Source organism: Triticum urartu, chromosome 7 (genome assembly GCF_003073215.2).
Source record: "Triticum urartu cultivar G1812 chromosome 7, Tu2.1, whole genome shotgun sequence".
NCBI classification, from domain to species: domain Eukaryota; kingdom Viridiplantae; phylum Streptophyta; class Magnoliopsida; order Poales; family Poaceae; genus Triticum; species Triticum urartu.
In genome coordinates this window covers 200,245,831-200,271,211 of record NC_053028.1, presented here as the reverse complement: position 1 = coordinate 200,271,211, position 25,381 = coordinate 200,245,831, and positions in this window count along the sequence as shown.

The window sequence follows — 25,381 nt, the reverse complement described above, 5'->3', positions numbered from 1 at the left end:
TTTGTTTATGTAGGTACGAGGGACTTGCGTGTGGCCTCCTACTGGATTGATACCTTGGTTCTCAAAAACTGAGGGAAATACTTACGCTACTCTGCTGCATCACCCTTTCCTCTTCAAGGGAAAACCAACACAGTGCTCAAGAGGTAGCAAGAAGGGTTTATGGCGCCGTTGCCGGGGAGTCTACGGACAAGTCAAGACATACCAAGTAGCCATCACAAACTCTTATCCCTCGCATTACATTATTTGCCATTTGCCTATCATTTTCCTCTCCCCCACTTCACCTTTGCCTTTGCCTTTTCTTCGCCTCCTTCCAGTATGTCTTTTTGTTTGTGTTTCCATGTGCCTTCTATTTTCTTGCATCTTTGCTTGCTAAAAATCTATTGTTATGGATCCACTTAAGGTGTTCTACATGGATCATCTTCGATCCTTATGCGCTCGTGCTGAAACCCCACCTAGCCTAGTTGATGGGGAATCTTTAGATGAGCATGCTCATTTCATGCGTCACCGTTTGTCTGAAAAAGGGATACTCTTATGGGATCAAATAAATAGATTGCTATGTTATGCTTGGAATCTTTGTGAAATTTGTGATCTGACTTGTTGCTCTAAGAACCCTAAAAAACACCTCCCCTACCTATGTGAGTTTAATGATAATAAAATCTTATCTTCTTATGCAAAGGGTGTTTATAGTTACTATGATATCGAACAAATTGAAGAATTTGTTGCTTTTAAGGGTGCTTATGAAGTTGCTTCTTTGATTTAAAAGTATAATATTACTCTCTACGAATCTGAAAAGTTTGACATACTTAAATATTGCCATGAAAACTATGCTCATAATGTCTATTTCAAAGAATTTATTGAAAAAATGATCATTGCTTCGAAAGAGAATAATGATATGCATGAATATATAGATAAGTATGATTCCGATGATTTGATTGAAATATCCCTTAATGAACATGATGCTTGCTATTCTTATGGCCACGATGCCAATGTTTATGAAGATGAATTTGCTATAGTTCCTTATGTTAAACATGAGATCGTTGCTATTGCACCCATACTTGATAGTTCCTTCGATGAAAAGCATGATTGCAATGATTTTATCATAAATTCTCTTAATGTCAATTGTGTCAATGATATGCAAAACCTCAAGCTTGGGGACGCTAGTTTTGCTATGACTACTATTTGTTGCAATGATCATGATTGGGGTGATACTTCTTTTGATCTTGAAAATATATTTAAGCATGATGAATATGAGATTGATAATGGTGTTTGCAATATTATTGAAAGTGGGTTTCGAAGAGTGTCAACTTTAGATCCCACATATTTGGAGAATGTTCAATCTTATGAAGTTTCTGATAAAAGTGGGTTTGGAGAGGTCATGACTTTAGTTAATGATAATTCCACTATTTTGGAAGAGAGTCAACTTTGCATGCATGTGGATTGTGTTAAGAATATGTTTTTTGATAGCTATATTGTTGAATTTGCTTATGATCCTACATGTAACTATTATGAGAGAGGAAAATATGGTTGTAGAAATTTTCATGTTACTAAATTACCTCTCGTTATGTTGATATTGCTATTGTTTCTTTCCGTTTCCTTGCATATGCTAGTTTTTGCTTGCCTTGATAATTTGTTTGCCTATAAGATGCCTATGCATAGGAAGTATGTTAGACATAGATGTGTTTGTCACGTGTTTTATGATGCTCTCTTTGTGCTTCAATTCTTGTCTTTCATGTGAGCATCATTGAAATCTTATGCCTAGCTATAAGACTTTAAAGCAAAGCGCTTGTTGGGAGGCAACCCAATTTTATTTTTGTTTCTTGCTTTTTGATTTTGTTTAGTAATAAATAATTCATCTAGCCTCTATTTAGATGTGGTTTTTGGAGGAAATATGCCCTAGAGGCAATAATAAAGTTATTATTTATTTCCTTATTTCATGATAAATATTTATTATTCATGCTAGAATTGTATTAACTGGAAACATAATACATGTGTGAATACATAGACAAACATAGTGTCACTAGTATGCCTCTACTTGACTAGCTCATTGATCAAAGATGGTTAAGTTTCCTAAACCATAGACATGAGTTGTCATTTGATCAATGGGATCACATCATTAGGAGAATGATGTGATTGACTTGACCCATTCCGTTAGCTTAGCACTTGATCGTTTTTGTTTACTGCTATTGCTTTCTTCATGACTTATACATGTTCTTATGACTATGAGATTATGCAACTCCCGAATACCAGAGGAACACTTTGTGTGCTACCAAATGTCACAACATAACCGGGTGATTATACAGATGCTCTACAAGTGTCTCCGATGGTACTTGTTGAGTTGGCATAGATCAAGATTAGGATTTGTCAATCCGATTGTCGGAGAGGTATCTCTGGGCCCTCTCGGTAATACACATCACTATAAAGCCTTGCAAGCAATACAACTAATGAGTTAGTTGCGGGATAGTGCATTACGGAACGAGTAAAGAGACTTGCCGGTAACGAGGTTGAACTAGGTATTGGGATACCGACGATCAAATCTCGGGCAAGTAACATACCGATGACAAAGAGAACAACGTATAGTGTTATGCGTTTTGACCGATAAAGATCTTCGTAGAATATGTAGGAACCAATATGATCATCCAGGTTCCTCTATTGGTTATTGACCGGAGACATGTCTCGGTCATGTCTACATAGTTCTCGAACCCGTAGGGTCTGCACGCTTAAAGTTCTGTGACGATCGGTTTTATGAGTTTATATGTTTCGATGTACAGAAGGTAGTTCGGAGTCCCGGATATGATCACAACATAACGAGGAGTCTCGAAATGGTCAAGACATAAAGATTGATATATTGGAAGCCTACATTTGGACATCGGAAGAGTTCTGGGTAAAATCGGGATTTTACCGGAGTACTGGAGGGGTTACTGGAACCCCCCGGGGGCTAATGGGCCTTGTTGGGCCATAAGGGAAAGAGAGAGGGGCCGGCCTAGGGCAGGCAGTGCGCCCCCTCCCTCTGGTCCGAGTTGGACTAGGAGAGGGGGGCACCCCCCTTTCCTTCTCTTTCTTCCCCTTCCTTTCCCCCTCCTAGTAGGAGTAGGAAAGGGAGGAATCCTACTCGTACTAGGAGGAGGATTCCTCGTCCTGGCGCATCAACAAGGGCCGGCCGGCCTCCCCCTTGTTCCTTTATATACAGGGGCAGGGGGCACCTCTAGACACACAAGTTGATCACAAAGATCTCTCCCAATTGTGTGCGGTGTCCCCCTCCACCATAATCCACCTCGGTCATACTGTAGCGGTGTTTAGGCGAAGCCCTGCTGCAGTAGTTTCATCAACATCGTCAGCACGCCATCGTGCTGATGAAAATCTTCCCCGAGCTCTACTGGATCGTGAGTTCGCGGGACGTCACCGAGCTGAACGTGTGCTGAACGCGGAGGTGCCGTACATTTGGTACTGAGGATCGGTCGATCGTGAAGACGTACGACTACATCAACCACGTTGTCATAAACGCTTCCGCTTAACGGTCTACGAGGGTACGTGGAAGACACTCTCCCCTCTCATTGCTATGCATCACCATGATCCTGCATGTGCGTAGGAATTTTTTTAAAATTACTACGTTCCCCAACAGTGGCATCCGAGCCTGGTTTTATGCGTAGATGTTATATGCATGAGTAGAACACAAGTGAGTTGTGGGCGATACAAGTCATACTGCTTACCAGCATGTCATACTTTGGTTAGGCGGTATTGTTGGATGAAGCGGCCCGGACCGACATTACGCGTATGCTTACGCGAGACTGGTTCTGCCAACGTGCTTTGCACATAGGTGGCTGGCGGGTGTCAGTTTCTCCAACTTTAGTTGAATCGAGTGTGGCTACGCCCGGTCCTTGAGAAGGTTAAAACAACACTAACTTGACGAACTATCGTTGTGGTTTTGATGCGTAGGTAAGAACGGTTCTTGCTCAGCCCATAGTAGCCACGTAAAACTTGCAACAACAAAGTAGAGAACGTCTAACTTGTTTTTGCAGGGCATGTTGTGATGTGATATGGTCAAGACATGATGCTATATTTATTGTATGAGATGATCATGTTTTGTAACAGAGTTATCGGCAACTGGCAGGAGCCATATGGTTGTCGCTTTATTGTATGCAATGCAATCGCCCTGTAATTGCTTTACTTTATCACTAAGAGGTAGCGATAGTCGTAGAAGCAATAGTTGGCGAGACGACAACGATGCTACGATGGAGATCAAGGTGTCGCGCCGGTGACGATGGTGATCATGACGGTGCTTCGGAGATGGAGATCACAAACACAAGATGATGATGGCCATATCATATCACTTATATTGATTGCATGTGATGTTTATCTTTTATGCATCTTATTCTGCTTTGTTTGACGGTAGCATTATAAGATGATCTCTCACTAAATTTCAAGATAAAAGTGTTCTCCCTAAGTATGCACCGTTGCCAAAGTTCATCGTGCCGAGACACCACATGATGATCGGGTGTGATAAGCTCTACGTCCATCTACAACGGGTGCAAGCTAGTTTTGCACACGCAGAATACTCAGGTGAAACTTGACGAGCCTAGCATATGCAGATATGGCCTTGGAACACTAAGACCGAAAGGTCGAGCGTGAATCATATAGTAGATATGATCAACATAGTGATGTTCACCATTGAAAACTACTCCATTTCACGTGATGATCGGTTATGGTTTAGTTGATATGGATCACGTGATCACTTCGATGATTAGAGGGATGTCTATCTAAGTGGGATTTCTTAAGTAATATGATTAATTGAACTTGAATTTATCATGAACTTAGTACCTGATAGTATTTTGCTTATCTATGTTGTTATAGATAGATGGCCCGTGCTGTTGTTCTGTTGAATTTTAATGCGTTTCTTGAGAAAGAAAAGTTGAAAGATGATGGTAGAAATTACACGGACTGGGTCCGTAACTTGAGGATCATCCTCATTGCTGCACAGAAGAATTACGTCCTGGAAGCACCGCTAAGTGCCAAACCTGCTGCAGGAGCAACACCAGATGTTATGAACGTCTGGCAGAGCAAAGCTGATGACTACTCGATAGTTTAGTGTGCCATGCTTTATGGCTTAGAACCGGGACTTCAATGACGTTTTGAACGTCATGGAGCATATGAGATGTTCCAGGATTTGAAGTTAATATTTCAAGCAAATGCCCGGATTGAGAGATATGAAGTGTCCAATAAGGTCTATAGCTCCAAGATGGAGGAGAATAGTTCTATTAGTGAGCATATACTCAAAATGTCTGGGTATCATAATCACTTGACTCAACTGAGAGTTAATCTTCCTATTGATAGTGTCATTGACAGAGTTCTTCAATCACTGCCACCAAGCTACAAAAGCTTCGTGATGAATGATAATATGCAAGGGATGAATAAAACAATTCCCGAGCTCTTCGCGATGCTAAAGGCTGCGGAGGTAGAAATCAACAAGGAGCATCAAGTGTTGATGGTTAACAAAACCACCAGTTTTAAGAAAAAGGGTAAAGGGAAGAAGAAGGGGAACTTCAAGAAGAACGGCAAACAAGTTGCTGCTCAGGAGAAGAAACCCAAGTCTGGACCTAAGCCTGAGACTGAGTGCTTCTACTGCAAACAGACTGGTCACTGGAAGTGGAACTGCCCCAAGTATTTGGCGGATAAGAAGGATGGCAAGGTGAACAAAGGTATATGTGATATACATGTTATTGATGTGTACCTTACCAGAGCTCGCAGTAGCACCTGGGTATTTGATACTGGCTATGTTGCTAATATTTGCAACTCGAAACAGGATTACGGATTAAGCGAAGACTGACTAAGGACGAGGTGACGATGCGTGTGGGAAATGGTTCCAAAGTCGATGTGATCGCCGTCGGCACGCTACCTCTACATCTACCTTCGGGATTAGTTTTAGACCTAAATAATTGTTATTTGGTGCCAGCGTTAAGCATGAACATTATATCTGGATCTTGTTTGATGCGAGACGGTTATTCATTTAAATTTGAGAATAATGGTTGTTCTATTTATATGAGTAATATCTTTTATGGTCATGCACCCTTGAAGAGTGGTCTATTTTTTTTAAATCTCGATAGTAGTGATACACATATACATAATGTTGAAGCCAAAAGATGCAGAGTTGATAATGATAGTGCCACTTATTTGTGGCACTGCCGTTTGGGTCATATTGGTATAAAGCGCATGAAGAAACTCCATACTGATGGACTTTTGGAATCACTTGATTATGAATCACTTGGTACTTGCGAACCGTGCCTTATGGGCAAGATGACTACAACGTCGTTCTCCGGAACTATGGAGCGAGCAACCGATTTGTTGGAAATCATACATACTGATGTATGTGGTCCGATGAATATTGGGGCTCACGGCGGGTATCGTTATTTTCTCACCTTCACAGATGATTTGAGCAGATATGGGTATATCTACTTAATGAAACATAAGTCTGAAACATTTGAAAAGTTCAAAGAATTTCAGAGTGAAGTGGAAAATCATCGTAACAAGAAAATAAAGTTTCTACGATCTGATCGTGGAGGAGAATATTTGAGTTATGAGTTTGGCCTACATTTGAAAAATGCGGAATAGTTTCGCAACTCATGCCACCTGGAACACCATAGCGCAATGGTGTGTCCGAACGTCGTAATCGTACTTTACAAGATATGGTGTGATCTATGATGTCTCTTACTGAATTACCGCTATCGTTTCGGGGTTATGCTTTAGAGACGGCTGCATTCACGTTAAATAGGGAACCATCAAAATCCGTTGAGACGACGCCTTATGAACTATGGTTTGGCAACAAACCAAAGTTGTCGTTTCTTAAAGTTTGGCGCTGTGATGCTGATGTGAAAAATCTTCAACCTGATAAGCTCGAACCCAAATCGGAGATGTGTCTTCATAGGATACCCAAAGGAAACTATTGCGTACACCTTCTGTCGGTGTCAAAACCGGCGGATCTCGGGTAGGGGGTCCCAAACTGTGCGTCTAGGATCGATGGTAACAGGAGGCGGGGGACACGATGTTTACCCAGGTTCGGGCCCTCTTGATGGAGGTAAAACCCTACGTCCTGCTTGATTGATATTGATGATATTAGTAGTACAAGAGTTGATCTACCACGAGATCAGAGAGGCTAAACCCTAGAAGCTAGCCTATGGTATGATTGTTGTATATGATTTATCGACTAGCCTGGCCTCAGTTTATATAATGCACCAGAGGCCTTGGATAACAAGAGTCCTAGCCAAATACACCGAAGGGGAGGAGTCCTTGTCTTGATCACCAAGTCTTGTGGAATCTTCCATGTATGCGGAAACTGTCCGAACTGGCCCATGAGTATACGGCCGTGGGGGTCCTCGGCCTAATCTAACAGATCGGGAGATGACATGGTGAGTACCCCCTAGTCCAGGACACCGTCAGTAGCCCCCTGAACCAGTCTTCAATTTAGGGACGCTCCTTGATTCTTCCGAACTATTCTTCATCTTCGGTTGTCGGTCTTGAAAACTGGTTCAACAAATCTTCTCATCTTCGATCTTGAAGATTGCCGAAATGCATTCGACGAGTTTACACGTCGGGTATCCGAGGAGCCCCTTTAAGTTTCCGGCCTTTATCAATGCCTTGTTATTTTTATGCCACACCTCGGGTTTGAAGTTGTTCCCGGGAGGCAGTGTCCTCTTGCGTCCGAGCTCTAACGCCGGACTGCATTCGAGGTATCTTTTGCGGCCGAGCACCAATGCCAGACCGCTTTCGAGCTCCAACGCCGGAATGTATCCGAGCTCCAACGCCGGACTGTATCCAAGGTGTCATATCACCTTGGGTCAAAAAGTTGAAGGAGTTTAGCCGAGCTTAATGCCAGAAATGCCCTCTATGGAGCCAGCCACTAGCGCCCGAGCTTTATGCCGGACTGCTTCCGAGGTGGTGCACCACCCCGACTGTGGGCCAATTTTTTGTCAATATTTTTTATTATTGCAATTTATTCTCTGCCGAGATATATGGCCAATAGCCCTCAAGGTGTGTATCGGTCTAAAATCCGAGATGCACCTGAAGGATGACGTAAGACTGCTGATCCCAGTAGCCGCTGATACTCAGGTTGATTTGCAAAATCAGCCTGAGGATCAAGTCCTAGCTCGGCAGAATACTTCGGGACACAAAAAGCGGCGTGCTTAGTCCTCGAGACTCGGGTTGGGTGCGGCCGACCAACCTGAGGATCAAAATCTCCTCGGCAACTGTATTGCACTTAAAATTTTCTGCATTGAACAGGCAATGCAGTAGCCCCCGAGACACTGGTCGGGTGGCAACACCAGATCAGGAGATCGATGTGCCCCTTTAATATTTGTAAATAATAAGGCCGAAGACCAGTAGCCCCCGACCCTTAATGCGGGCACGGGTGGCCGAATTAAGGATCGATATCCATAGTAAAATCACAAATTATGTGTAATGACTCTATGTATCCAAGTACTTTACATCATTAATGCTTAGATCCGCATCGTACAAAACTTTGTTGACCGACCATCAGCTTCCACCTCCTCAGCTAGTAGCCGAGGAGTGTTTGTCCTACTTTATAAAGCCTTTATGAGGGCAAATATTTATGACAAACAAGGCAATCTGGCCATACGGTTTTATAAACAAAGGTACGCAGAGAGATATGTTATATTACTGTTTAACATAAGAAATGTCTTCCAAAGAAAATAGTCCCGCTATCGGTTCCTTTCTTTAGGTTGTCATGCTAAGCATGATCATGAAACCTCAGCTCTAATGTAAGAGCAAGGTATTGAGGATTTAGTATGGGAGGCCAGTTACTAGTCCCTGGTAGTGTTCGGCGACAGTCGAGGTCAAGCCGTAAACACTTCGGCCATTGTTATGAATGGCTCGTCATTTAACACCGTCATCGGATCGCTGACTAGTTTACGCTTATTGTGACAGTCAGTTTTCAGCTTTCTCCACTGAGGTGCTTAACCATGTGAGATGGAAGCACAATCACAGTTGTAGGATCGAAAGTATGTCTAGAGGGGGGGTGATTAGACTACTTGACCAAATAAAAACTTAACCTTTTCCCAATTTTAGTTCTTGGCAGATTTTGGCTATTGTAGGACATGTCAAGCAATCATCACACAATTCAAGCAAGCATGCAAAGAGTATATTGGCAGCGGAAAGTAAAGCATGCAACTTGCAAGAATGTAAAGGGAAGGGTTTGGAGAATTCAAACGCAATTGGAGACACGGATGTTTTTCCCGTGGTTCGGATAGGTGGTGCTATCCTACATCCACGTTGATGGAGACTTCAACCCACGAAGGGTAACGGTTGTGCGAGTCCACGGAGGGCTCCACCCACAAAGGGTAACCGTTGCGCGAGTCCACGGAGGGCTCCACCCACGAAGGGTCCACGAAGAAGCAACCACCCACAAAGGGCCCACGAAGTAGCAACCTTGTCTATCCCACCATGGCCATCGCCCACGAAGGACTTGCCTCACTAGCGGTAGATCTTCACGAAGTAGGCGATCTCCTTGCCCTTACAAACTCCTTGGTTCAACTCCACAATCTTGTCGGAGGCTCCCAAGTAACACCTAGCCAATCTAGGAGACACCACTCTCCAAGAAGTAACAAATGGTGTGTAGGTAATGAACTCCTTGCTCTTGTGCTTCAAATGATAGTCTCCCCAACACTCAACTCTCTCTCATAGGATTTGGATTTTGTGGAAAGAAGATTTGAGTGGAAAGAAACTTGGGGTAGGCTAGAGATCAAGATTCATATGGTAGGAATGGAATATCTTGGTCTCAACACATGAGTAGGTGGTTCTCTCTCAGAACATATGAGTTGGAATTGTGTATGTGTTCTGATGGCTCTCTCCACGAATGAAGAGGAGGTGGAGGGGTATATATAGCCTCCACACAAAATCCAACCGTTACACACAGTTTTCCAATCTCGGTGGGACCGAATCAACAAACTCGGTCGGACCGAAAAGGTAAACCTAGTGACCGTTAGAGATTTTCGGTGGGACTGACATGCAACTCGGTAGGACCGATGTGGTTAGGGTTTGGGCATAACGTAATCTCGACCGATTACACAAACTCGGTGAGACCGATTTTGGTAATTAGCTAACCAGAGAGTTGGTCAGGCAAACTCAGTGGGACCGATTTGCTCTTTCGGTGAGACCGAAAAGTTACAAAAAGGAAACACTGAATTTACATTGCAATCTCGGTGGGACCGATTCGCTCTTTCGGTGAGACCGAAAAGTTACGAAAGGGAAACAGAGAGTTTGCAATCCCATCTCGGTGAGACCGAGATCCCTATCGGTAGAACCGAATTGCTAGGATTTGGCAGTGGCTTATGACAAGTGAAACTCGGTGGCGCCGGATAGAAAGAATCGGTAGGACCAAGTTTGGCTTAGGGTTTAGGTCATATGTGGATATGGGAAAGTAGTTTAGGGTTTTGGAGCATATCACTAAGCACATGAAGCAAGAGGCTCATTAAGCAACACCTCATCCCTCCTTGATAGTATTGGCTTTTCCTAAAGACTCAATGTGATCTTGGATCACTAAAATATAAAATGAAGAGTCTTGATCTTGAAGCTTGAGCCAATCCTTTGTCCTTAGCATTTTGAGGGTTCCACTTTCACATCCATGCCATGCCAACCATTGAGCTTTCCTGAAATAGTCATCTTGGAATAGAATTAGCTCAATGAGCTATATGTTGTTATGAATTACCAAAACCACCTAGGGATAGTTGCACTTTTAGCAGTGGTTCTCCCTTTGCACACCTAGCCGAACAAAGAGGAACGTAGGAGGCAAGCGCAGGAGCCTGGCAACCCAACTATTGACCGAAGACACAATTCGAAACCGATGCATATATAGCAATATCCGAGAATGTTTTTGCCGAATCTCTAAAGGTGTCCGGCGTTGCACTGCGAGACTTGTGCTGAAAACACACAAATAGTTTAAAAGTGCCCTAAGCTTGGAAAACCAAAAAACATCAGTAAAAACTTGAAGTCCGAACAAGATCAAGTGTTCGGTGCCAATCCGAAAATTGGTCTTAGAAAAAAAGAGTGCTTCTGTCGTGCTTTAACATTACACATCCGATCTCAAGACTTCAAGCGGGTCAGCCTACGGCTGCAGCCTCCTATCCCCAAGGCGGAGTGCTTCTTGTTTGACCAGTTTAGCGAACTAAACTCGAGCGGTCACTAGAGAGAAAATGGGTTATCTGGCTATTGACCACACACTCACGTCGAAAAAGGAGCGATAGAAAAAGACTTTGCAATGACCAAGAAGAAAACACATTTACTATAAAATAGCTCATATAAATTTTAAGAGCCCCCAAGTGACTTGGGTAAAAGATTTTATGTATAATGATTGTATGTACTGAAGTACTTATATCATATCTTTGTTCAACCGAACTTTAAACGCGTCTTAACTGACCGTCGGCTTCTCCCTCTTAGGTCAAGGACCGAAAAGTGTTATGTACTCCACCTGTCGAGAATATCGACAGTGTTTCTGATAACCAGGCAACCGGGCCATAAGGCTATAACAGACAAAGCGCGCTCAGGGAACTTATGCTATATTACAGACGAAGTGTAAGAAGCATCTTCGAAGAAAATAGTACCCCCACCGATACCTTTCTTCGGTGCTCATTATTACTATGATACTTGTGCAATAGATTTTTTGTACTCATGAGTTCCGTTGTGTGCCGACCATGATTGAAAACAATAAGAGCGCTAGCTTTTGGCTTCACCCAGTCTGAGGTCAGAGCTCGGAGGACCCGGTCGTGACAATCGCAGAGGTGCTCCCTTTACTCCCTAGCCGAACAATCGGGAACGTAGGGGTAAGCACAGGAGCCAGGCAACCTAGCTTGCAAATCGCTTAAGTCAATATGGTGCATATTGTGGCGTAATACACGAACAAGGAATGAAGTCGTACAAGTATAATCATATGCAAGAGGAAAATCTTCATAAAGGAAGCCCCTAAATAAACGGGGTATTTGAATATGTGTGTCACAAACAAAGTTTGGACAAGGAAATTTTTTACAAGCAACTTTTTCCCAAAAAAGTATAATGCTTGGTCGAACCGAACACAAGTTAAAAATTAAAACTTTGAGCATGAAAGCGACTTAGCTGGTTAATGTGTTCGACATTGATGACGCGGTCCGAGCTTGATGCGGGACAAGGTTCCATCCCCCAAGCCGGTCCTGAGGTGGCGGAGCGGAGAGCTCGACACGCCGAAGTGGTGACATAGTACGGTCAATGCAGACCGGAAGAGTGATGCCGAAGTCCCCATATCATTTTCCTGTGCACAAAAAGTAGTGCAAACCGGAGATAATAGTAATAATAATAATTAAAAAATCGTTGCATAATAAATAATTTATGCAAAGTGAGTAATAAAAGAAATATGGCCTGGCGCCGAAGTCAATGTCGATGCAGGGCGTCGGCGTGATGCGGTAAAGGCGTGGCAAAGCCTGAATTCACAGGTCGGTCCGAGTTCCGGATGCGGCGTTCGCCGGACTATGTACGGAAACTGACCGAACCACCACGCGACCGTCGTTAATGTGGCCATCATTTGATAGACCTATGTACAGATGATGGACAAACCAGAGTAATAATTCCTTAGGAAAAATAAACCCAAACAAGCAAAAAAATACTAGGATTAATAGCACCTGGTTTATTTGTTGTAGCAATCCGAAGAAAGGTGATTCCCAAAATTGGGACTCGATCCGCACACCCATTGCTTGAATGGCGATAAAGCGACGGTATGGCGATGCTGGCAAAGGTTGGCTCGCCGAGGCAAAGCCCTCGGTCCAGCTAACATGACGGAGCTGGTCGGCTAGTGACGCTGAAGTCTCCGGAGTAGGTTGATGAAGAGATGGCGAAGCCCCCGGTCCAGCCAACATGTCGAAGCCTCGATGTTAGCCGATGAGTCGAAGTAGGTCGGCGTGATGGACACCAGCTTGAAGAAGCAATAGTGCGGCCCTGCCGATGTAGGTCGTGACATGGTCGATGCCGGCTTGATGAAGTGACCGTACGGCGATGCCGGTATGCCCGCTCCGTGTAATCCGTGGGGCGGCGATGTTGGTGATGATTTATCCTTCGCGATGCCGAACTCTTGTTCGGCTTGCCGAGATGATGATCGAAGGAATTGAGCTCAGCTCAATAAAGCAGCGACGTGTGTAGCGCAGGTCGGCAACCGTGGAGCAATACCGCCGGACTAGTTTGACACCAGCGTGATGGTGAAGATTACCTCGAAGGAGGCTTAAAATTTTATGGGTACGTGTTTAAAAACAACGCACAATACCATAGAAGAAAATTCCTTAAAAAAGTTTGTCAAATATCACGTTCATAAACAAACATGAATTCGGGTCGGATCCGTATTCGCGCAGAAAACAGATCCGAAAATTGGTCCACTCATCGGAAGTTTCCCGGAGTTTGAACCGTTGGATCGAGCTAAAATTTGGAGGGGTGGTAGATATGGGATTTCCACAGTAGATGAATGGTTGGATATTCCAAAGGACCCCCGAGCCAGGCTCTGGAGACCACGCCCTACACTCGTCCAGATTTGACAGGGCTCTGGTATATCGTAGATTGTCGGAGATTCCTCCATAGGAACTCAACGAAATTTTCCAGGGTTGTTGTAGACTCAATTCCGCACAATCCCACCAAAGCCATCGTCAAACCGACGCTCGAGGAGGTGGTGACGGTGAATACAAGTTCACTGTCCATAAAAACAGCACGATCGCCCGAGGGCAATGTTGACGTTGAGCCCTCGAGCTCCATGGATGACTCCTCTATGATCATGATAGAGATCGGAGTTGATGTTGAAGAAGGCCCCCGTCCGAACATGATGATCGGAGATGGAGCACGGTCCTCGGTCGAGCCAAGGTAACCAGTGGAGCCGGCGATGAAGATGCCGGCGTCGCAGTTGACCTGCGGGCAAGCCATTGATCCTTTTGCCGATCACACAACGAAACTCTCAATGAAATCACCAATGTCGGTGTCAAAACCGGCGGATCTCGGGTAGGGGATCCCGAACTGTGCGTCTAGGATCGATGGTAACAGGAGGCGGGGGACACGATGTTTACCTAGGTTCGGTCCCTCTTGATGGAGGTAAAACCCTACGTCCTGCTTGATTGATATTGATGATATTAGTAGTACAAGAGTTGATCTACCACGAGATCAGAGAGGCTAAACCCTAGAAGCTAGCCTATGGTATGATTGTTGTATATGATTTATCAACTAGCCTGGCCTCGGTTTATATAATGCACCAGAGGCCTAGGATAACAAGAGTCCTAGCCGAATACGCCGAAGGGGAGGAGTCCTTGTCTTGATCACCAAGTCTTGTGGAATCTTCCATGTATGCGGCAACTGTCCGAACTGGCCCATGAGTATATGGCCGTGGGGGTCCTCGGCCCAATCTAACAGATCGGGAGATGACGTGGTGAGTACCCCCTAGTCCAGGACACCGTCACCTTCTATCACAGATCCGAAGGAAAGACATTCGTTGCTAAGAATGGATCCTTTCTAGAGAAGGAGTTTCTCTCGAAAGAAGTGAGTGGGAGGAAATTAGAACTTGATGAGGTAACTGTACCTGCTCCCTTATTGGAAAGTAGTTCATCACAGAAACCGGTTCCTGTGACATCTACACCAATTAGTGAGGAAGCTAATGATGATGATCATGAAACTTCAGATCAAGTTACTACTGAACCTCGTAGGTCAAGCAGAGTAAGATCCGCACCAGAGTGGTACGGTAATCCTGTTCTGGAGGTCATGTTACTTGACCATGACGAACCTACGAACTATGAGGAAGCGATGATGACCCCAGATTCCGCAAAATGGCTTGAGGCCATGAAATCTGAGATGGGATCCATGTATGAGAACAAAGTGTGGACTTTGGTTGACTTGCCCGATGATCGGCAAGCCATCGAGAATAAATGGATCTTCAAGAAGAAGACATACGCTGACGGTAATGTTACTGTCTACAAAGCTTGACTTGTTGTGAAAGGTTTTCGACAAGTTCAAGGAGTTGACTACGATGAGACCTTCTCACCCGTAGCGATGCTTAAGTCCGTCCGAATCATGTTACCAATTGCCGCATTTTATGATTATGAAATTTGGCAAATGGATGTAAAGACTGCATTCCTGAATGGATTTCTGGAAGAAGAGTTGTATATGATGCAACCTGAAGGTTTTATCGATCCAAAGGGAGCTAACAAAGTGTGCAAGCTCCAGCGATCCATTTATGGACTGGTGCAAGCCTCTCGGAGTTGGAATAAACGTTTTGATAGTGTGATCAAATCATATGGTTTTATATAGACTTTTGGAGAAGCCTGTATTTGCAAGAAAGTGGGTGGGAGCTCTGTAGCATTTCTAATATTATATGTGGATGACATATTGTTGATTGGAAATGATATAGAATTTCTGGATAGCATAAAAGGATACTTGAATAAGAGTTTTTCAATGAAAGACCTCGGTGAAGCTGTTTATATATTGGGCATCAAGATCTATAGAGATAGATCAAGACACTTAATTGGACTTTCACAAAGCACATACCTTGATAATGTTTTGAAGAAGTTCAAAATGGATCAAGCTAAGAAAGGGTTCTTGCCTGTATTACAAGGTGTGAAGTTGAGCAAGACTCAATGCCCGACCACTACAGAAGATAGAGAGAAAATGAGAAGTGTTCCCTATGCTTCAGCCATAGGCTCTATCATGTATGCAATGCTGTGTACCAGACCTGATGTGTGCCTTGCCATTAGTCTAGCAGGGAGGTACCAAAGTAATCCAGGAGTGGATCACTGGACAGCGGTCAAGAACATCCTGAAGTACCTAAAAAGGACCAAGGATATGTTTCTCGTTTATGGAGGTGACAAAGAGCTCATCGTAAATGGTTACGTCGACACAAGCTTTGACATTGATCCGGACGATTCTAAATCGCAAACCGGATACGTGTTTATATTAAACGGTGGAGCTGTCAGTTGGAGCAGTTCTAAACAGAGCGTCGTGGCGGGATCTACATGTGAAGCGGAGTACATTGCTGCTTCGGAAGCAGCGAATGAAGGAGTCTGGATGAAGGAGTTCATATCCGACCTAGGTGTCATACCTAGTGCATCGGGTCCAATGAAAATCTTTTGTGACAATACTGGTGCAATTGCCTTGGCAAAGGAATCCAGATTTCACAAGAGAACCAAGCACATCAAGAGACGCTTCAACTCCATCCGGGATCAAGTCCAGGTGGGAGACATAGAGATTTGCAAGATACATACGGATCTAAATGTTGTAGACCCGTTGACTAAGCCTCTTCCACGAGCAAAACATGATCAATACCAAGGCTCCATGGGTGTTAGAATCATTACTGTGTAATCTAGATTATTGACTCTAGTGCAAGTGGGAGACTAAAGGAAATATGCCCTAGAGGCAATAATAAAGTTATTATTTATTTCCTTATTTCATGATAAATATTTATTATTCATGCTAGAATTGTATTAACTGGAAACATAATACATGTGTGAATACATAGACAAACATAGTGTCACTAGTATGCCTCTACTTGACTAGCTCATTGATCAAAGATGGTTAAGTTTCCTAAACCATAGACATGAGTTGTAATTTGATCAATGGGATCACATCATTAGGAGAATGATGTGATTAACTTGACCCATTCCGTTAGCTTAGCACTTGATCGTTTTTGTTTAATGCTATTGCTTTCTTCATGACTTATACATGTTCTTATGACTATGAGATTATGCAACTCCCGAATACCAGAGGAACACTTTGTGTGCTACCAAACGTCACAACGTAAATGGGTGATTATAAAGGTGCTCTACAAGTGTCTCTGATGGTACTTGTTGAGTTGGCATAGATCAAGATTAGGATTTGTCACTCCGATTGTCGGAGAGGTATCTCTGGGCCCTCTCGGCAATACACATCACTATAAAGCCTTGCAAGCAATACAACTAATGAGTTAGTTGTGGGATAGTGCATTACGGAACGAGTAAAGAGACTTGCCGGTAACGAGATTGAACTAGGTATTGGGATACTGACGTTCGAATCTCGGGCAAGTAACATACCGATGACAAAGAGAACAACGTATAGTGTTATGCGGTTTGACCGATAAAGATCTTCGTAGAATATGTAGGAACCAATATGAGCATCCAGGTTCCGCTATTGGTTATTGACCGGAGACATGTCTCGGTCATGTCTACATAGTTCTCGAACCCGTAGGGTCCACACACTTAAAGTTCTGTGACGATCGGTTTTATGAGTTTATATGTTTCGATGTAGGTAGTTCGGAGTCCCGGATATGATCACGGACATGACGAGGAGTCTCGTAATGGTCGAGACATAAAGATTGATATTTGGTTAATTTTTTTGAAATTACTACGTGTGTATGAATTGTTTTGAAATTACTACGTTCCCCAACATTTTTATGCTTTTAATTAGTGTTTGTACCAAGTAGAACATTGGGAAGACTTGGGGAAAGTCTTTGCGATCTTGCTGTAAAAAACGAAAACTTTAGCGCTCACGAGATTTGCTGCCATTTTTTATTGGAGAGTGATATTTAGTTAATTATTTTTGCAGATGATTAATAGATAAATTAATCATGTCCAGCAATTTATTTTAGAATTTTTGGGGTTCCAGAAGTATTCGAAACCTACAGATTACTACAGGCTGTTCTGTTTTTGACAGATTCTGTTTTTCGTGTGTTGTTTGCTTATTTTGATGAATCTATGGCTAGTAATAGAGTTTATGAACCATAGAAAATTTGGAATACAGTAGGTTTAACACCAATATAAATAAATAATAAGTTAATTACAGTACCTTGAAGTGGTGGTTTGTTTTCTTTTAGTAACGGAGTTCACGAAGATTTTCTTTTAAGTTTTGTGTTGTGAAGTTTTCCAGTTTTGGGTAAAGATTTGATGGATTATGGAAAAAGGAGTGTCAAGAGCCTAAGCTTGGGGATGAGCAAGGCACCCAAGGTAAAATTCAAGGACAACCAAAAGCCTAAGCTTGGGGATTCCTCGGAAGGCATCCCCTCTTTCGTCTTCGTTCATCGGTAACCTTACTTGGAGCTATATTTTTATTCGCCACATGATGTGTATTTTGCTTGGAGCGTCTTGTATGATTTGAGTGTTTGCTTTTTAGTTTACCACAATCATCCTTGCTTTACACACCTTTTGGTAGATACATACATGAATTAGAATTTATTAGAATACTCTATGTGCTTCACTTATATCTTTTGAGTTGGATAATTTTTGCTCTAGTGCTTCGCTTATATCTTTTAGAGCACGGCAATTGTTTTATTTTATAGAAATAATTGATCTCTCATGCTTCACTTATATCATTTTGAGAGTCCTTTAGAACAGCATGGTAATTCACTTTGGTTATAAAATTTTAAATGCTAAGAGAAGTTGGATGCTTGATAGATTGTTTTGAGATATAAAGGTGGTAATATTAGAGGTGTGCTAGTTGAGTAATTGTGAAATTGATGAATACTTGTGTTGAAGTTGGAAAGTCCCGTAGCATGCACGTATGGAAAATGTTATGTGACAAATTTGAAGCATGAGGTGTTCTTTGATTTCTTTCCTTATGAGTGGCGGTCGGGGACGAGCGATGGTCTTTTCCAACCAATCTATCCCCCTAGGAGCATGCGCATATTTCTTGGTTTTGATGACTTGTAGATTTTTGCAATAAGTATGTTAGTTCTTTATGACTAATGTTGAGTCCATGGATTATACGCACTCTCACCCTTCCATCATTGCTAGCCTCTTCGGTACCGTGCATTGCCCTTTCTCACCTTGAGAGTTGGTGCAAACTTCGCCGATGCATCCAAACCCCGTGATATGATACGCTCTATCACACAGAAGCCTCCTTATATCTTCCTCAAAACAGCCACCATACCTACCTATTATGGCATTTCCATAGCCATTCCGAGATATATTGCCATGCAACTTTCCACCGTTCCATTTATTATGACACGCATCATCATTGGCATATTGCTTTGCATGATCATGTAGTTGACATCGTATTTGTGGCAAAGCCACTGTCGGTGTCAAAACCGGCGGATCTCAGGTAGGGGGTCCCGAACTGTGCGTCTAGGCTGGATGGTAACAGGAGACAAGGGACACGAAGTTTTACCCAGGTTCGGGCCCTCTCGATGGAGGTAAAACCCTACGTCCTGCTTGATTAATATTGATGATATGGGTAGTACAAGAGTAGATATACCACGAGATCGAGGAGGCTAAACCCTAGAAGCTAGCCTATGGTATGATTGTTGATGTCTATGTTGTCCTACGGACTAAAACCCTCCGGTTTATATAGACACCGGGTGGGGTTAGGGTTACATAGAGTCGGTTACAATGGTAAGAGATCTTCATATCCGTATCGCCAAGCTTGCCTTCCACGCCAAGGAAAGTCCCTTCCGGACACGAGACAGAGTCTTTAATCTTGCATCTTCATAGTCCAGGAGTCCGGCTGAAGGTATAGTCCGGCCATCCGAACACCCCCTAATCCAGGACTCCCTCAGTAGCCCCTGAACCAGGCTTCAATGACGACGAGTCCGGCGCGCATATTGTCTTCGGCATTGCAAGGCGGGTTCCTCCTCCAAGTACTTCATAGAAGATTTTAAACACAAAGATAGTGTCCGGCTCTGAAACATAAGTTTCCACATATTGCCATAGAGAGAATAACATTTACACAAATCTAATCTGCTGACGTATTCTGTAGTGTGACATCACACCACGGCCAAGCTTTTATTCGAACCGTTTTACTGTCCCATCTTAGCGCGTTATGCGAGGCGGTTTCCTTGGCACGTCTTGTTAAAGCAGAGATCGTGTCCCCTTATCCCGGGATTCTCATCAATACGAGTGTGGGTAACCCAACCGCGTCTAGGACTCCTAGATTATAGGCAAGTCCAAACGGACACGGAGAGGACGCTTGATATTCACCCTCTTTAAAAAGGGGACAAGGCTTCTATTTTTCCCTCCCGTGCTCAATCGAAACCTTCCCCCACCTCAAGCTCAAACGCCCGAAGTTCAGGTCAGGTGCTCCGAACCTCCAGTCATGTCCGGATCTAGCCTTCAAGGCCGATGGATGCCTTCCTCCGTCACGGAAGAATACATCAAGAAGTTGAGGGAAGCCAGATATCTGACCGCCGAGATTTTGCATCGGCTGCCTCCCCGGGGGTAGGCCGTGCCCACCCCCGAACCCAACGAGAACGTCGTGTTCGTTCCCCACTTCCTCTGAGGTCTAGGTCTTGCCCTAGATCCTTTCGTCAGGGGTTTGATGTTTTACTATGGGCTAGATTTTCATGATCTAGCTCCAGACTCCTTTCTTCATATCACGACATTCATTATCGTGTGCGAGGCCTTCCTCCGGGTTACCCCTCACTTTGGCCTATGGCTCAAGACCTTTGAAGTGAAGCCGAAGCTGGTCGAGGGGGAGCATGCAGCGTGTGGAGGTGCCTTAATACGCAAGATGACAGGAGCTCCGTGGCCCAAAGGTTCCATCCCAGAGGTGTCTGAATTGTGGCAACAGGAGTGGTTCTACATCACGGCTCCTAGAAGTGCCAAGTGGGCGGCCCCCTGTTTTCCGCTCGGGCCCCCCACGACAACTGATGTCATGGATCAGCAGAGGTGTGAGCTGGGGGCCAGCTAAGGACGTGCCTATACTGCAAGGCCGCATTTGAGATCTCTTCAACGGAGATTTCAGTTTGATTGCGGTGATACAAGTTATGCTGGTTCGTCAAGTCCAGCCTTGCAAACGCCAGCCTCTTCGCCTGTGGGAGTTCAATCCTGAGGGACCGCATGCCATTCAAAATTTTCTCGGCCTGACGTATGAGGAGATGTACAAGTCATTCTTCGGACCTCAAACGGAGTGTCCGGAAATCACCGAGGATGTGGGCCTCAGTAGCAACCGCACCGCCGAACAGGTAAGGCATCTTGCGGCCGAACATACTTTCTCTACTTTGTTACGAAGTTATCTCTAAGAGTTTGCTCTTTGACCAGGACTGGCTAACAAAGGCGAAGTTGATTCGGTGTTCGGCCCCCCTCCCTGAGGGTTTGGAAAATCCGGTATTGGAAAAGATGCTCCAGACCGCACCTCTCCCGGAGCCCTTGAAGGAACATACTGTGGAGGATAATGCGGGCGGTCGCAGGCTCCCAACGCTGCCCACTCTAACCAAGGGAGCGAGCGTCTTCATGAAGGAAGGCGACCAGAAGAGGAAAAGGACTGCGCCCGGGGATTCGGAAGCGAAGCTTCCAAACAGGAGAAGAAGTCTCCCACGAAGGGTCCTACCTCAGGGGGACCTATTGCCGTACAAAGCCCGCGGGGGGATCAATTCTCCCACGAGTCGTAAGTGACCCGAAATACCTTTAATTGTACAGATATGCCATTTTTCGTCTGAAAAATAACCACCGCATATATTTTGCAGTTCGGGCCTTAGCCCCTCTCAAATGAGCTCATCTTTGGGGGATCTTCTTCCAGAGATGATGGAGAGCGAGACGCCTCCTCCGGACTCCTCTGCTCCAGAAGCGGGCGACCCTAAAGTGTCGTCGCGGAGGGCCTCTCCGAGCCCGGTGAGGCCAGAAGATAATCCCATTGACCCCCGAAGCTCCCAATATCCAGCTCCCGAAGAGAGCAGACAAAAGAGTCCGGCACCGTCTAGTGTGCGATCGGATGTTCTGAGGGAGTTGATGGAGCGAGCAGCCATCTCAGATGAACACCGTGTGCTAATGAACACGGTGATGGAGAGAATATCGTCTGCCGAAAGCGGATTGCATGAAGCTTTTACGAGTCTACTGACAGGCTTTGAGGTACGTAAAAGAATGTATAATAACCCTGCACATGTTAGGTGTGCTCTGTGTAGATAGTAGCCCCTGAGACTGGTTGTCTTCGGAAACGACGACGAATAAAGGATCATATTCCCAGGAAATAACCATACTGCCTTTATGTGCAGGTGATGGAAGCTCCGGTGGCTAGCCAGACTAGCGAGTTTGCCCATTTAGAACGGCAGTTGGATGCGGCAGACGCCGACATCGAGCTTGTTAACAAAAGGCTTGACAAGGCACAGGGTAAGTACCAATATCTGGTAAACGCCACATAGGAAGAGCAACATGATGCCAGTATCTTAAATATGTTGTGACTGCAGATGGAGCTGCCACTGATGAAGCCTTGCGGGCAGAACTTGCCCGAGCCAAGGAACAAGCAAGATTAGGTAATGCGGCTGCTGTGAAGGCGGCCGAAGAGTTGCAAGCCGAGAAGGTTGCGCATGGCGAGACCCGAGAGAAGATGGCCAAGATGGCTGTGGAATTAAAAGCTTCCGCCGAGCGGTGCCGGGTTCTTGAAAAGGAAAACCAAGCGAAGGCTTCGGACCTTGAGAAGGCTGCTGCAACGAAAAAGGATCTCCGTTCTGCTATGAGGGCGAAAAAGGAGGAGCTGCGGGAAGCCGGGGATATTGTAGCTGGGAAATCCTTTATGTTGCGGAGGAAATTCGGAGATCCACGGTATGCTCCTCTGGATCGGCTGTGGAGTTCGGAGGATGTGTATATGGATTTGGCGGCGAACGCTGCCGATGCGGCCAAGTACTTCCAGGGTCAGACAAACCGTGGAGTAGACCAGCTGTTTTGGAGACAATTCCATTCCCCCGAGCGTCCACTTTCATTGACTGACCAATTAGCCGAATGGGCCGAACTGAATAGGTTGTCCGGACTCTCCATGAGGTCTGTTGTGGATCAGTTATGGCCGAAAAGGTCAAAACCGAACAGCTATTTCAGCTTGGTGCAGCAGTTCCTTGACGTGGTGTCGCGCATTAATGCGATGAAGAGGTCGGCGTGCATAGAGGGCGCACGGATGGCCTTTGCCCATGTTAAGGCATACTGGGCGGAGATAGATGCTACCAATGTTGCAGCGCGGGATTCGGCTATAGGTCGGAAGGCTGCTGAGCACTATTTTGAAGAAGTTCTTGAGGGTGCCCGCTTGATAGAGACCCAGTGCTCAAAAAATATTATGTTTGAGTGATATGTAATCTCATTTTAAGCGAAATGCTTTTATAACATTTTTATAAGGCTCTTTTTATACTTTTGCCTGAAAGTGATATGATGCCTCCTAGGCGGCCGTTTATGTATACATGTGTATAACCTGAAAGATTGCAGTCGTTGGCTTCAGCCCCCATGCAAATAATACGGAGGTGCTCGCAAAAACACGCGTTCACACTTAATCCAACGTCTTGGTCCTATTAAGGAGGTGATAGCGGAGCGAGCGAGGCAACCGGACTATAATGCTTTAGCACTTTCACTTAGCCATAGGAGTTTGACAGTGGGGCTACTAGATAGCCCCTGGTGGCTCCGCACTCTCCCGGTTCCGGGGTGCGTACATGCCTGGCCAGAAAACGGCCCTTCGTTAAGGCGGAGGAATTCTAACATTCCCACAGGTCATCGAGTGGTTGACCAGTCTCACGCCATATCATGACAGTCAATTTTCGGCTTTCTTTACTGAGGTGCTCGTCCGGATGAACCAGGGCACAATCGCAGTAGTTCTCCTGGTGCTACCTTAGCCGGCAAAGCGGAACGTAAGGCACCAAAACATAGGAGCCGGGCAAACCCAACATTTGACCAAAGACAATGATTCGGAGCTGATGCATATAGGGCCAAACTCGCGACGCCGGACACTCCCTAAGGTATTCTATCTTTGTGGTATAAACCGGGCCTAAATAATGGCCTTTGTAAGAAGCCCCTTGTGTCCAGGTATGTGCATTGTTCTGGCGTGGCCACATGCCAAGACGTCAGCATCCTTCTCAACGGTGGATATGTATCAACAAGAGACAGTAAAAAAGGTTTACGCAGGGTCTTAATCTAAAAAGAATCCTTGGAGCGGGTCCCTGCTACACGTCTACACCTGTGTCTCCATTGTGCCGTATCCTGGACGGGTGTAGTACGATGATCGTCTATAAAAGAGAGGAAGTTAAGTGAAAAGGTTGTCGTGCAAAAAGGATAGTTTTTAAAGAAACCATGTGTAATGCAAGATGATAAGAAATTGCCACTTGTCTGCGCGCATTGAGCCCCTTGTTTCTGCTTTTTCAGGCTCCTCGCAGTGGCAACAAGCCTTTTACGGGCAGTCTGTTGCTCCAGGTGTTTGTCCGGCGTTATGTCATCCGGACCATTATCCTTGATAGGATTTGTTTGTTCGGTTTGATTATCCGGACTGCCGTTGTCCGGCAGCGGTTCACCCTGCTCTAGCGCTGGGTCTGCGCGATCGCTATTTCTGTCGAGGCGGGATTTGGGGCGGCGCTTGCGTCGCCATTTTGACTGCTTTTCGAGGGAACAAGCCTTCGGTGCGTCCTTCCGCTCCTCGTCGTCATCTTTTGGTGCGTCCACCATATATACGTCATATGACGAGGTGGCATTCCGGGGCCCAATAAGCGCCGGTTCTTCATCATCTCCTTCATCGGCGTCCATACTGTCGATATCTTCGGAGTCGAAGTCGGGCATGTCGGTTAAATCGTCGACAGTGGCTACAAAGTGGGTGGTGGGTGGGCTTTGATTTTCTTCATCGTCCGTACCCCAACCTTGCTGACCGTAGTTCGGCCAGGGCTCTCCTGATAAAGAGAGAGACTTCAGTGACTTCAGGATATCGCCGAAAGGCGAGTGCTGAAAGATGTCCGCGGCGGTGAACTCCATGATCGGTGTCCAATCGGATTCGATTGGCAGGGGCGCAGAGGGTTCGGAGTCCGGAGAGGAGTCCGGCTCCTTGGAGTCACGAGTCTCGCAGAGTACGGGGCTGGTGTTTGGCTCTATCACCGTCGGGGTTGCAGCCCCCGAGGTGGCGTCCAACCGCCCATCCTCGATCGGCGCAGTTGGCTCCGAATTAAGGGTCGGAGTCGATGCGGATGCGGCCTCCAGGGCACTGTTCGGCGGCAGAGCTAGATCATGCTCGTCGTGACAGTGCAGCGCGCTCGACAGTGGCTCGAATCCGTCGAAGATCAAGTCCCTGCGGATGTCAGCCGTGTAGTTTAAATTTCCGAATCTGACCTGACGGCCAGGGGCATAGCTTTCGATCTGCTCCAGATGGCCAAGTGAATTGGCCCGCAGTGCGAAGCCGCCGAAGACGAAGATCTGTCCAGGGGGAAGGTCTCACCCCGGACTGCATCGCTATCGATGATTGTAGGAGCCATCGAGCCTGACGGCGACGACACAGAGGAACTCTCAATGAAAGCACCAATGTCGGTGTCAAAACCGGCGAATCTCGGGTAGGGGGTCCCGAACTGTGCGTCTAGGCTGGATGGTAACAGGAGACAAGGGACACGAAGTTTTACCCAGGTTCGGGCCCTCTCGATGGAGGTAAAACCCTACGTCATGCTTGATTAATATTGATGATATGGGTAGTACAAGAGTAGATCTAC